We start from the raw sequence: 14,660 nt of genomic DNA on the forward strand, positions 1-14,660 counted from the left end.
ACAAGCAACAGTACCTCCATTATGACAGCTGCCACCCATTCCATATCAAACGGTCCCTTCCCTACAGCATAGGCCTTCGTAGCAAACGAATCTGCTCCAGTCCTGAATCCCTCAACCATTACACCAACAACCTGAAAACAGTTTTCACATCCCGCAACTACCCTTCCGACCTGGTACAGAAGCAAAAAACCAGAGCTACTTCCTCATCCCCTCAAACCCAGAACCTCCCACAGAAGAACCACAAAAGTGCCCCACTTGTGACAGAATACTTTCTGGGACTGGATCAGACTCTGAATGTGGCTCTCCATCAGGGATATGACTTTCTAAAATCTTGCCCTAAATTGAGATCCATCCTTCATGAAATCCTTCCCACTCCACCAAGAGTGTCTTTCCGCCGTCCACTTAACCTTCGGAACCTCTTGGTTCATCCCTATGAAATCCCCAAACCACCTTCCCTACCCTCTGGCTCCTACCTTTGCAACCGCCCCCGGTGTAAAACCTGTCCTATGCACCCTCCCACCACCACCTACTCCAGTCCTGTAACCCGGAAGGTGTACACGATCAAAGGGAGAGCCACGTGTGAAAGCACCCGCGTGATTTACCAACTGACCTGCCTGCACTGTGACGCTTTCTATGTGGGAATGACCAGCAACAAACTGTCCATTCGCATGAATGGACACAGGCAGACAGTGTTTGTTGGTAATGACGATCACCCTGTGGCTAAACATGCCTTGATGCACGGCCAGCACATCTTGGCACAGTGTTATTCCGTCCGAGTTATCTGAATACTTCCCACCAACACCAACCTATCCGAACTCCGGAGATGGGGACTCGCCCTTCAGTATATCCTCTCTTCTCGATTTCCGCCAGGCCTCAACCTCCGCTAATTTCAAGTTGCCGCCGCTCATACCTCACCTGTCTTTCAACAACTTCTTTGCCTCTGCACTTCCGCCTCGACTGACATCTCTGCCCTTACTCTTTGCCTTTAAATATGTCTGCTTGTGTCTGTGTATGTGCGGATGGATATATGTGTGTGTGTGTGTGTGTGTGTGTGTGTGTGTGTGCGAGTGTACACCTGTCCTTTTTTTCCCTAAGGGAAGTCTTTCCGCTCCCGGGATTGGAATGACTCCTTACCCTCTCCCTTAAAACCCACATCCTTTCATTTTTCCCTCTCCTTCCCTCTTTCCTGATGAAGCAACTGCCAGTTGCGAAAGCTCGTAATTCTGTAGTTGGTAAATCACATGGGTGCTTTCACTCGTGGCTCTGCCTTTGATTGTGTACACCTTCTGGGTTACAGGACTGGAGTAGGGGGTGGTGGGAGGGTGCATAGGACAGGTTTTACACCGGGGGCGGTTGCAAATGTAGGAGCCAGAGGGTAGGGAAGGTGGTTTGGGGAACCTCTTGGTTCATCCCTATGAAATCCTCAAACCACCTTCCCTATCCTCTGGCTCCTACCATTGCAACCGCACCCAGTGTAAAACCTGTCCTATGCACCCTCCCACCACCACCTACTCCAGTCCTGTAACCTGGAAGGTGTACACGATCAAAGGCAGAGCCATGTGTGAAAGCACCCACATGATTTACCAACTGACCTGCCTACACTGTGACACTTTCTATGTGGGAATGACCAACAACAAACTGTCCATTCGCATGAATGGACACAGGCATGGAGCAGCATCACATAATGCAGTCTTCTTAATTGTTGTTCTTGGATTGCACCTGCAAGATGTCTCAGTTGTTCACAATAAACGTCAGCAATGATGGTTACACCTCAAGGAAGCAGTTCACAGTATATTACACTATCGCCATTCCACCACATGCATAACATTTTCTTTTGTGGATGTGTTGCAAGTCTTTGTACAGTGGTTCCTTTATTTTCCTTTTGTTAGCATAAAGACACCATTTCTTGTCACCAGCAATGATACAGAACAGGAATGGTGAGTGTAATTTCCTGGCAGACTAAAACTGTGTGTCGGACCAAGACTCGAACTCGGGACCTTTGCCTTTCGCAGGCAAGTGCTCTACTGGTACTGGCAGAAGTGAAGCTGTGAAAACAGGGCCTTGAGTTGTGCTTGGATAGCTCAGTTGGTAGATCACTTGCCCACATAAGGCAAAGGTCCCAAGCTCGAGTCTCAGTCCGGCACACAGTTTTAATCTTCCAGGAAGTTTCATATCAGTGCACACTCCGCTGCAGTGAAAATCTCATTCAGGAATGGTGAATGTTGTTCACAGTTCAGTTGATGATGAGCAACCAGAGATGCCCACATGGCCACCCAGAGCATGTGCTACCCTTATACCCAATTTTTGAACCTTCCCCATTGCATGCAAATGTCATATGATGGTGGAATGATGACAGTTCATCACTTTACCAGTTATCGAGTATGCTGACGTCGATCATTGTGGGTTACTGTGTTTAAATGATCTTCATCAACCTGAAAAGGTTTCCCTGAATGTGAAGAGCCACTAATATCACAGTGATCCTCCATAAAATGAGGAAACCATTTTCTTGCCGTGCTCTGTCCTGTGGCAACTGCTTCTGTCACTTCCACATATTGCAGCAGTTGATAGGTTGCACAGACTAAAAACCAATGATCAGTGAAGTGCCTGCAAGCCAAGGTGCTACTTCAACCCCGAACTCCCTTGCTGGTTACTTCTGCCAGAGGTAGAACTTAGATGGTCACACTTTCCGGATGTAGTGCATGCCAACCCATCACTCGAACAGTCTCTTCTTCCACTTTGATGTGGCACCTCTCAGCTGTGACCTCAGCAGCTCATCTGCCACACTTTGCTGAAATATGCACAAACAGCAGGATTCTTACCCCACATCCAGTGTCAGTGTTTTGGTAGACTTTGTTTAACAAGAGGAGTGTTAAAATTTTTTTCACATCACCTGCCCAAGCCGCATTCCCTTGAGGGCTAACATTGACTGTGGCTGTATGAATCCTGTTGTTAGACCATTATGAACTTTTGCAGCAGTATAGAGCTAAAATGAGTTACATTGCTCCAGATCCATAATTCACACCTGCAACTAAAGTTGTGTGCCAGTTGCCACAATGTTTTCAGGCATATGAGAATGATTTGGATATCCCAAACCTGATCCAATGGATAAGAAAAGATTTAAATGAAGTAACTTCATAAAGAACAAATCTGATTTCCTATAATCAATATCCAATAATAATGATACACTGCAGTTCCAAGTTACACTTCACCAAGACGAAGAAAATTAAGGCAGTTGTAGGGATAACTCCTGGTAATTTAGAGAGTGCATGTTATCATGAGCATTTGTGATTGACATTACTACACAAAACGAAATTAATCAAATCTAATGTGAACATAAACAAGAAGTGGCCTCCATTGTGATCTAAAGAATCTAACTCATATAAAAATGCATAAGCTATGGAAGTATTACTATCTACAACTCACTGAGAGGGCAAATTTAAAGCATGTAGTAATTGTTTTCATGCATCTTCTTTGTTTGTCCATTTCATTTTTTTATTAAATTTGTTTGTTCCTTACAGGCCTTGAAAAGATGTGTTGAAGTAAGTTTCAACTCTACAAAAGCACAATTTTTTCTTATTTCACATCCTTACACTACTCAAGTACTACTATACTAACAAAATATATTATATCAAAGGGAAAATTTGCTTGATAAATCTATAAAATTGCCAAGAGATAGGACGGCTGGCCAGTACTCATACCCAGGAGACAAAATTTTGAGTATTGTTGGTAAACATATATAAAAGTAGAAAAAAGACAGATAGGATGAGAGAAGGAACCAGACAGAGTGTGGTCTACAGTGGCCTATTGGTCCCTTTCTCCTTCTGTAAACCTGTTTTTATCATGTCATTTTTACTTGTCATCTCCAGTTATAAGTGAAGCATAGGTGGTATTCTTAAGCAAAAGGAAGACAACTTCCCTAGGAAAGGGAAACAGGCAGGTTGGAAGACCACAGAATGACAGACCCACTATACAACTGTAGATGCACAGCCCTCATAAGCTGGCCCTGTGGGTTTTCTTGATTAGTACTAGTACCCAAGAGAGCCTTGGCTCAAGGGCAGATACATAAATGATGAACTGGCAATGTGAAAGGTTAAGAGTAAGTGGATAGCTAATACACTTAAAGTAGCAATATGGAATATCAGAGGTTTATCAAAGAAAAAAGTAGAGTTGGCAAAAATTTAAAGTGAGTCAAGGTACACATAGCTTTCACATCAGAAAGAAAGTAGAAACTCCAAGAACAAGTATGTAGGAGAATATTTGATGCCATATAGCAGAACAGATAAAACAGCCAAGAGTAAACAAAGGGATTTTGATTTACATATATAAGAGGTGGGGAAAGAAGATTGTAGGGTATAGGTATGTAAATCAAAGAATTATAGCTTGTAACTATCAAAGATAAGAGACAAAAGACAAAAGCTGACTTTCATTGCAGTTTATCCACCTGGAGAGGGGGTGAAGGGGGGGGGGGGTAGGAGGAGGAGGAGGAGGGGGAGGAGGAAGAGGAGGAGGAGTAGGAGCAAAAGTCTATGCATTTCTATGACAAACTGCAATCAATTTTGGACAAGTGTGTGGCCATTATGACTAAGTCATATATCAACATATTTGGTTTTCAAGCTCTTGGTAAGCAGTCTGTGATCGTGTGCAAATCAGTCAAATATGTGTACATGGAGAATCAGCAAGATGTGTATATCCATATAAATGTGCTTCAGACCAATAAAATAGTGCTTATTACATGTGGTATAGTGTACATCATTGGATCCGGCAATCCTAAAACACTAAACCCATACTGGTGACCCCGAATTTATTCACACATGCTACAACGAACTCTCATTCCATTGTGCAGTACACAATGGATCACTGGCTGCCTGCTACACTGCACAAGACCAACTACGTTTTCCAGCAGACGCTCCGGCATCAATTTCCAATTATCCACCTTGTGTTGACAATAGTTTGATACAGTTTCCGAACACACTGACTAGCTGTGCTCAATATGATAGTGCTTCTACATTCCCAAAGCCATGTGTGCTGGTATGAACAATAACTTTTAGTTATCCTACATGAATCAGCCATTGTGTGGCAGTGTCCTGTACCAACAGAATGTTTTTCATGCACAGCACTTCACATGCAAACGTTTTACATCCAATGTGAACTTTCCATGTGTTTCAAGTGCTCAGTAATGGCTGATACCATGTGCTCAAACCCCAGTGACTATGTTTAAAAATTTCCCAAGTGCCAGTGTGAACTTTCCACCCAGGTCAGTGGTGGTACAAATTGAGCCAGATGCTCAGGAAGGAAATTTCATGTTTATCCAGATTTTGTAACAGACCCCATATCCCCCACACTACCAGCATCTGCTTTATGAGTGTTTCTGATGGCATGCACCGTTCCTGCTGTATCTGTCACATGTGTTCTGCAAACATTAGGTGATTTTAACAATTTTAATGCACCTACAGGGAAGGAGCCCAGAAACTGTACTCTGTCATTTTCTGCCTATCAGTTAACTACAGTCGACTCTTCCATGCTGGTCCATTCTACTCCTGTTAGCATTACTCCCTCAAACATCTGACTCATTGATTTCTCAACCACAGCCAAGCTAGCCACATCTACCATGCTGTGTGCCACTGACAGTGTCGTGAACTGGTACACCGCTACTGCACCCAAGCCAGTTACACTGTAGAGCTACGGACAGAAAGCGACAGTTTCCGACAAACCATTATGCCAGGACTTCCCTATCTGTTGGCCTAAACTACCACCCCTTCACAAGGACCACCCACACACATGGTTTGCCATGGTCAGCCACATATTGCAGCTACATGCGTTGTTGACAACAACTCTAAATTTCTTTGCTTACTGTGTCACCTCCATGATGAACCAGACCTGATCTGTGATATTGTGGCTTCACCTCCTGCTATGGACAAATATGCATTTGCCTGATGCACCATCCTCGAGTGCCTATCCAGATCTACAGAAGGTGGTGGTGGTGCCTCCTCGCATCCACTGTCGATGCCACGTGCCTTTTCTACTACTGTACAGAAGCTGTGTTTGTGACACCATCAAGTACCCCAATAAACTCCATGACAAGGACTACCAGTGGATCACTGCCACTGCTGCTGATCTGCCAGCCTGGGACACACAAACATGTGGATTATAGGTCAGTCATACTTCATCAGGTGTGGGTCCATCACCTCGTCGGTGTTTGCAATCAAAAATGGTACTGTCCATAGAATCAATAGCATGGAATGTCCACTGATGTGTGCAAAGGCTAGGCGTTTAAACCTGGATAAACTTAAACACACCAAAGTGATTATTCAGGAACTTATAGACAGTAAGACTATTCACCCTTCTTCTAGTAGTTGGTCATCACCCATTCATTTGGTGCATAAGTAAAATGGCCCTTTCCACCTCTGCAGTGACCATTGAGTACTTAGCACCAGAACAATTTTAGATAATTATCCCATCCCAAATATTCAAGATTTTGCTTCCCAACTGCACTGGGCACAAATTTTCAGTGTAATCAACTTTCACAAGGCGCACCACCAACTGCCTTGAGTATCTGTTTATACTGTTTTGCCTTAAGAACACAGCACAGACATGGCAACGGTTCATTGACTTGTTGGTTGGAAAACCAGACTTCATGTATGCATACCTGGACAACTTGTTAATTTTTTCTTTCTCACTCAAGGAATGTGAACTCCACTTACATACAGTGTTACAACTATTACAAGCAAACGGTGTCACAGGGAACAACACTTAGTCACAACTCTGACACACTAGTGTCACTTTTCTGAGCCACGTGATTTCTGTCGACGGCATCCACCCCCTTTCGGAATGGGTCAAGGCCATTAGTATGGTGCCTCTGCTCAAAGACTTTCAGGGCCTCCGCTGCTTCCTAGGAGCTGTAAATTACTACCGCAAAGACATTCCCCATGCCACTGACATAGAAGCCCCACTGGCAGATGCTCTTGCAGGCAACACTTGAGGGTCTTGGGTGGTCACATGGACTCCAGACATGTGACATGCATTTGATAAACTCAAGTGAGCCTTACAGACAGCCATTGCACTCGCTCATACCATCCCTGATGCTCCCATTTCGCTTACTACAGATGCTAGTGATACAGCAGTGGGGCAGTACTTTAGCAATCTGTGGGTGTTGTACGGCCACTCAGATTTTTCTCCCACATACTGTTCACTTCCCAATACAAAAGGTCAACCTTTGACTGGAAACTATTTGATATTTACACCGCTATCAAATATTTCCAAGATGATACTGAAGTCTGCCATCTTGTGGTATTTACCAACCACGAACTGCTCGTATATGCTTTCTGCAACCCAGGAAAGGACTCATCCCCGAGACATTTCCATCACAGGGACTTCATATGCCAGTTTGCAAACCACATATGTTACACCAGAGGGTCAGACAACATCGTTGCCAATTTTTCATCTCATGTGTCGGTATTATCTTCACAACTGCACCTCAGCAAACTACATAGATTGCAAACAGATGATACTGAATTTGCCGCATTGCGCTTGATACTAAAACAGGATTCAATCTTGAGTTACAGGTACTTCCTGGGTTCTCGTCACCCATCTGGTGAAACATTTCAACAGGACACATACATCCGGTGACTCTCACCCCTCTCTACCAGGACATTTATAATAGTATTCATGACTTGGCACACCCTGGCAAACACACCACCATACATCTCATATCTGAACATTTCATTTGGCTGGGGTGATAAAATAATATCGCAGCTGTGTGCGAGTGTGTGTGGCTTGTCAGTGCACAATAGTAGGACATCATGCACAACCCCCATGGGTACATTCGACGTGGCAAAACAAAGATTTCAACACATACAGATTGATATATTGATATCATTAGCCCCTCCCTCCCCCCCTACCCCCCCTTCCCCTCAGGGCCCCTTTCATTACATAATGTCTGCCATTGACAGGTTTATCCACTGGGTAGAGGTAATTCCCCTCACTACTATCACAGCCAATGCAGTGGCCCGAGCCCTTTTATTAATGTGGATCTCACACTTTGGCTGCGCAGCTTCTATCACCACCAACCAGGGCCACCAGTTGGAGTCCACCCTCTTCTGGTAGCTTTGTGAATTGTGCAGGATGAAACAATTTAGGACAACAGCATACCATCCCCAGAGCAACGGGCTTGTCGAATGCTGGTACCAAATGCTTAAAGCTTCACTAATGTGCCATGGAGGTGAGTGGGCTGACACCCTACTGTGGGTAATGTTAGGTGCTTAGGCTACATTCAAAGAGGACCTTGGCACATCTCTGGCAGAAGTACTATACGGAGAACCCCTCACACTTCCAGCAGAGCTAATCAAGCCTTCACTCTCTCGGGATCAAACCTGTGACTCGACATCCATCAGGCATGTTAAGCAGTTAACAACTAACATTCACATGCACCCTCCTGGGCTGCACTTACATCCACCCGCATTCCTGTATAAGGACTTGGCATCGTGCACTCACATCATGTTGCAAGGTGACACCATCTGACTGGCACTCAGGCCCACACAGAGTCATCTCACGGCATAACAATACATTAGAAGTGCTCATTAATGGAACACCTCAAACTCTATCTGTCTCCTGCCTTAAACCTGCATGGTCTCTAGGAGAAGTGCTTGATTGATACTCCACCCAGTCGGTTCCCACCTCCTGCTACACCCGGCTCGTATGAGGTATCTATCGATGGTCTGTGGGTGACTGACGACCATTCCCGCACACGTGACATTACCTACACCCAGTTGTGTGATAGTGCTACAGGTGCATGTGACATCACCCTACAGAGTGATGCATGTGGTCACTCCCCCTTTTACTGGCAGCCCCCCCCCCGCCTCTCCCCTGTTAGAATTTAGTGACGTATCAGGGGCAGCCTCAGAACGTGTGATGTCACCGATGATGATTCGTGTGGAGATTCTGTCACCCCTCTCCAGAAGTGGTAGTTAATGTCAATACTGATTTCATTTGCAGTTCTAAAGTGTTTTCTGTTGATAATGTGTTTGTATTCTACAAATGAGCCAGCTTCCCTAATGACAACTTGACTCACATTCTCCTTCTCCAGTCTGTCCCCTTGCTTGTTGGTACTGACCTGTCAACAGTAAAAGTCCTTTGTACCACAACAGGCATTCAGGTTCACTACCCCAGCTCCTCATAATTCACCATCCCCACCCCAGATTCCTCCAGTTCTGTACAAGGATTCGACCAGACGGGCAGCAAAATAGCACTTATTACATGTGGCGTAGTGTACATCATTGGATCCGACAATCCTATAACACTAAACCCATAAGTGTAACAAAAATAATCATACAATAATATTGACACAACATTTAAATACAAATGTAGAGAACAAACCTGTAGGATTGTAGGAATAATGGGAGAAAACATCATAAATAACAATGGGAGATTGCTTAGAGATTTTGTTTCTACAAACAAACTAAAGATAACAATTTCTTTCTTCTGAAAAAAATATATTCATAAATACACATGGTCAGTTCAAGCATTTACATCTGTTAATCAGTTAATTATCATTAACAAAAAACTGTAAGGCAAGGCAAGAGACATGAAAGTGTACAGGAAATATGAGTAAGTTAAGTTCATTTTTTTGTGATATCTCAAATAGATATATGCACCAAATGGAAAAAGAATGAAAAGTTGTCAGAAGAAAAGACGAAAGAAGAAATCTTCAAAGGGTGTCTACTAAATGAACATAGCATATGAGATCTGTACCAGATCTTAATCAAAAATTAGTACAGAAAGAAGAAGAAGAAGAAGAAGAAGAAGAAGAAATAGAGAAGGTATGGAAAAATATATGGAAAACAGTTGAAGAATCCTTTGGAAAATAGAGAAATATAAAAAGGAAGAAATGGTTAAAAGTTGGACACCAAGTTAGATAAAGCTGTAAAGAATAAAAACATTACACTTCTCTTAAGTATGTCAATGAACCAACTGCCTTTTTTAACTTGCTGTTATATCAGTCAAAGAAGTCAGTATTATTAATTTAGTAATTTTCACAATTTAAAAATGTGCATACAATTTGAGCCAAAAAGTAAAACTAGAGTATATGTAAATACTTAACTAGATATGCATGTAAAATTAAACTTTATGTACCTGTCAATGTTTTCTGTTGTTTCTATATGATAAATAAAAAATAAAATAAAAACAAGATGAATCAAATACACGAACAAGAGAGAAATGCAGTAAATCAAGATGGATATTAAGGAAAAACTGAATATATTTAATATCCCTAACAAAATACAAGAAAAGTAGGAGAAACTGCAATGAACATCTGGAAAGACTGAATGGAGAAAGATTACATCTCCAAATAATAAGGTTTAAGCCAATTGAGAGAAGAAGCCAAGGAAGACAGGAGAAGTGACGAGTACTGTAACAGATAAAAACAAAAGTTATCCTAGTTTTTGAAGAAACACTGAATTCCTTCCTTGGTTATGAAAGAGGGAAAGGTTGTGGAAGATTTAAAAGGAGGTGCAGGTAACTCAAATCCCAGATTGATAGAGGCCTGCCTTTAAGGATGAGGGGAGAGAAAGGTGAAGGGGCTAGGCATCTTTGGCCTTCAGTTGTCCTTCTGAGATGTGTAACATTCTAGTGAAACTGTATGACAAAATCTGACCATTATCTCCCAGCTAATTTTCCTACCTCTGAAATGATTTCTGTCATGAAACCCATTCCGTTCAACTACTCACACTCACTCACTCCTGCTCCATCTTCATAAATCCTACAACAGGAAAGAAACAGCAGCATATGTAACCAATAGCTAAGGTGGCACAGTACAAGAAGCTGGACTCATATTTAAGAGGATGGCAGTTAAAATTCCCATCCAGCCATCCAGATTTATGTTTTCCATGATTCCTCTAAATTGCTCAAGGCAAATAGTTGGATGGTTTCTTTGAAATAATATGGTTGATTTCCTTCACCATCCTTTCTCAATCCAAGCTTATACTCTGTCTTTAATGACCTTTCTGTGGATTAGACTTAAAAGCAAATTCTTCCTTCCTTTATAATGTGTCTACCTCTAATGTTGTTGCTGAAGTAATACATGTTCACTTCACAGCTTTTTATGTAAGAATGAACACCACTAAACCGGATGAGTGCATGAATGGACACAGAATAACTGTCTGCCTTAGGGACACCCAGTACCCTGTTGCTGTGCATGCTCTACAGAATGTATCAAGAGAATTGAATGCTAGCTACACTGCATAAGCCATTTGAATCCTCACATCTAGTACTAATCTCTCTGTACACTGGGTGTGTGAACATGCTCTACAACATACCTTAGTATCCCATTGACAAACAACCTTTTCTTTAGTATTAATTTACAAGATTTGTTATTCTATTACATTTTTAATTTTTCTATTTATTGTTCCATCTCTCTTTTTGGTTTCTGTTGGCACCTTTTCCACTTCCCACTCAGTTCTTAAGTCCACTACACATTTAACATCTCATTTATCTTCCTCATCATACTTGTTTACTTTTCCTTCTGTTCTTTCATCTCTCAACTGAAGATGACACAGTGCTTATTTATAACATTTTTTACATCCTATTCTATAGATGCCTATCCCTCTTCATATGCATCTTGCCTTGTCTTTACAACAAGTGGGTCCCTCTCAGTTTGGGATCTGAGAGATCTGTATCTCCTTTGCAACCTGTTCCACTTTTCTCTCTGACAAAGGAGGTAACAGTTTATAAAGCTAGGATAATTTGGAACATAAATTACCTATTATTACTTACTTACACTAGCTAGGTCATTGTTAAATGTCTGTCATTTTGCTGTAAGCTCATGTTATATCATGATTTTAAATAATGGACACAACACAGTATTTAGTTAATGTGACTACCTTTTGCATTTGTAATCACTTATGAACACTCAATGACCACTTTAAGACCCCTCATGCAATGTCAATCACCTGTAGACACTTCCTATAAAGTAAAAACATTCTGACAGTGACAACAGTTTTACAGTGTGCTTTCATAATTGAGTTCTAACAGATGAATATCGTAACATTGCTTTTTCATCATACAGTCAGTGAGCACACTAGATTTTCATATACCTGAAATAAATATGTAGATTTCCATGTTTTTGACATGAAAATGTGATCATAAGGAAAATTACTAACAGTTTAATGTAAAAAAATAAATAAAAGTTAACACAAATTACTACAACATGTTAACACAATGAGTGCTGGGTGCAGACTTCCATGGCAATGGTGACAATATTTTAGCTCATCCTGAACTGTTACAAAGATAGATGCTAATACTTGGAACTGACATAGAGAAGCTGACTCATTGGTTGGTAGCCTTGAACTTTCACAGTGATGGTGATTATGAACTTGTACGATTCCAAGTGAGGATTAGTGTTGGGGTTAGAATATATAAAGATGGTGCAATGATATTTTGTGATTTTTTATTTGAATATTAGTTTGTAAAACTATAAGTTGAGAATAAGTATTAGAGTTGATCTGTTGACTCTAGCAATAATTTGGTTTAACTAAATGCTAGCTGGTTACAATAGAGTTAAAGTGTAATGTACTTTTTGAATGATACCCTGCATACCTATGTGGTAAAAAACCAACTTTCATGCAAAGTTTCATTGTTCATAATTTTGTTAACCTAATCAAATTATTAATTAGAAGCTTCATTAAATAATCAAAGGCACTTTCCAATTTAGAAAAATTAGGGAAACAGAAGTGTAAAGCCAGATCATGGAATCAAAGAAATTTAAGGGCTCAGACAGTGGATGTACAGGCTTCTATAAATGATTTATTTGTTTTCAAATCTCTATATTTTCCAAAGTATTACAAGTAAAAATATGACTGATGCATGAATAGAACCATAAATTCATCAAGTTTGTGTTTTATGCTCTATAAATGATGTATATGTGCCCATCTATTCACATGACCTATGTCTAAGAAGTAGTCAAATTTTTTCCACACCTTATGTAGCAACGCAGTCAAAGAACATCACAGTGGCACAGTTGAGGTCTCTGAGCTTTTCCATCGTTCATTGCTGATGGGCTACATAAACACAGTCTTGAAGGTAGCCCAAAAGGAAAAAGTCACAAGGTGTTGGGTCAGACATTGTGGGAGGCCTAGGGAACAGAGCCACATTGCCTTCATCACTACAGCCAGTCCAGCAATCTAGAAGTTCATAGTTTAAGTAGTGACAAACATCAGTGTTCTGATGATGGGGTACAGCATCTTGTTGGAATATGAAATTCCTGGCATCAGTAGTCAGTTGTGGTAGCAACCACAACTGCAACATATCACTGTAAGAGGTATCCATCACAGTCTTCTCACAGAAGAAAAATGGCCTGTACAGCTTTGTAATATTGCACAGAAAACATTCATCTTTGGTGAACCTTCTTCATACACCACAATTTCATGATGATTTTCAGTCCCCACACTCTCACCATGTGATGATTAACCTTTCCAGATGAACAGAAGGTTACTTCATTATCAGGTTGGAGGTGAAATGTTCACCCTCTAGTACTCCCTGCAGTATGATGCAAAATTTAATAAACACATCATAATCTTCCATTTTTAATTGTTGCTTGAGCTGCAGATGGCACAGTTTGAAATGTACCTGGTTGACCTGTACTTTTCTGTTTATGGAGACATCCAGTGTTCTTAAATTCTTGATACTTTTCACAATTCTCTGTTACTTGGCAGTTCTTTTCCATAATTCCTTTAGAATGTATTCTGCACTATTGTAACGGATAAACATCTTGGATATTTGAATAAACAATTTTTTTTGTTTTGCTTTGTCATTATGTTGTTAAAGCACTGCACTCATAATACCAAGAGGTGGGCAAAATGCAAACACTGTGAATTGACAGTTCAGTTCATGCATCATTCATACTTTTACATGTAACTTTGGAACATAAAGAACTTAAAATGCAGTAGCCCTGAATTTTTGGGTGTGGCCAAACTCTATTGCACATAATTTCTAAATGAACAAGTTTCTAGAAAAATGAAACTGGTTTCTGAAAAATGAAAAACTATGGCTGCATACTGAATTAGGTCTTTTTGTGCAGAACCTGTTACTAGCTCTAACTGTTCTGACAGTTACTTGCTAATGATGTCCCTTCAATTACTAATTTATCTCTAAGAAAAATGTTTAACAGAAAACTAGTAATGCTTTCTCAATCAGCGGTTTGAATATTGTGACATAAATGATGTTACATAAATAAGAGCTTACCAATTTTAAGTACACATGTATATGCTATACAATAGGTGTCTAAGTAGAATCAGCTGAAAGACAAGAAAAAAATTAAGTTATTTAAAAGGTATAGAATAAAAACAAACAGAACAAGTCCAACTTGTTATGTTCCAAGTTGTTTCTACTTTTAACTGTGTCTATGAGCATCAGTTGGAATTTGTCTGCTGAAGGCTGATCCTGGCCCACTGTTCCTTCTCCTTGTAATTCCAAAATATGCACATGCTGTTAAAACAAAAGCTCTTGTGCAGTACTTTGTGAATGAAATTTCTGACATTTGGCCATATGTTTTATTATTCAGTTGTTTCACACTATAGGAATTTCAGCTTTATAGCCATTATGAAGTACAAAGCTGAAGTGAAAAAGCAATAAAATGTATGGATCATGTTGTACTGGGCATAATGTGAAGA

The 14,660-nt window shown here is 40.8% G+C and overlaps 1 protein-coding gene across 1 annotated transcript in view; it reads right to left on the minus strand.

The window, feature by feature from the left end:
- Positions 1-14,660, minus strand: part of LOC126284210 (odorant-binding protein 59a) — a 154,921-nt gene that overhangs the window by 22,797 nt on the left and 117,464 nt on the right. The window lies entirely within an intron of this gene.

Source organism: Schistocerca gregaria, chromosome 8 (genome assembly GCF_023897955.1).
Source record: "Schistocerca gregaria isolate iqSchGreg1 chromosome 8, iqSchGreg1.2, whole genome shotgun sequence".
Lineage (NCBI taxonomy): Eukaryota > Metazoa > Arthropoda > Insecta > Orthoptera > Acrididae > Schistocerca > Schistocerca gregaria.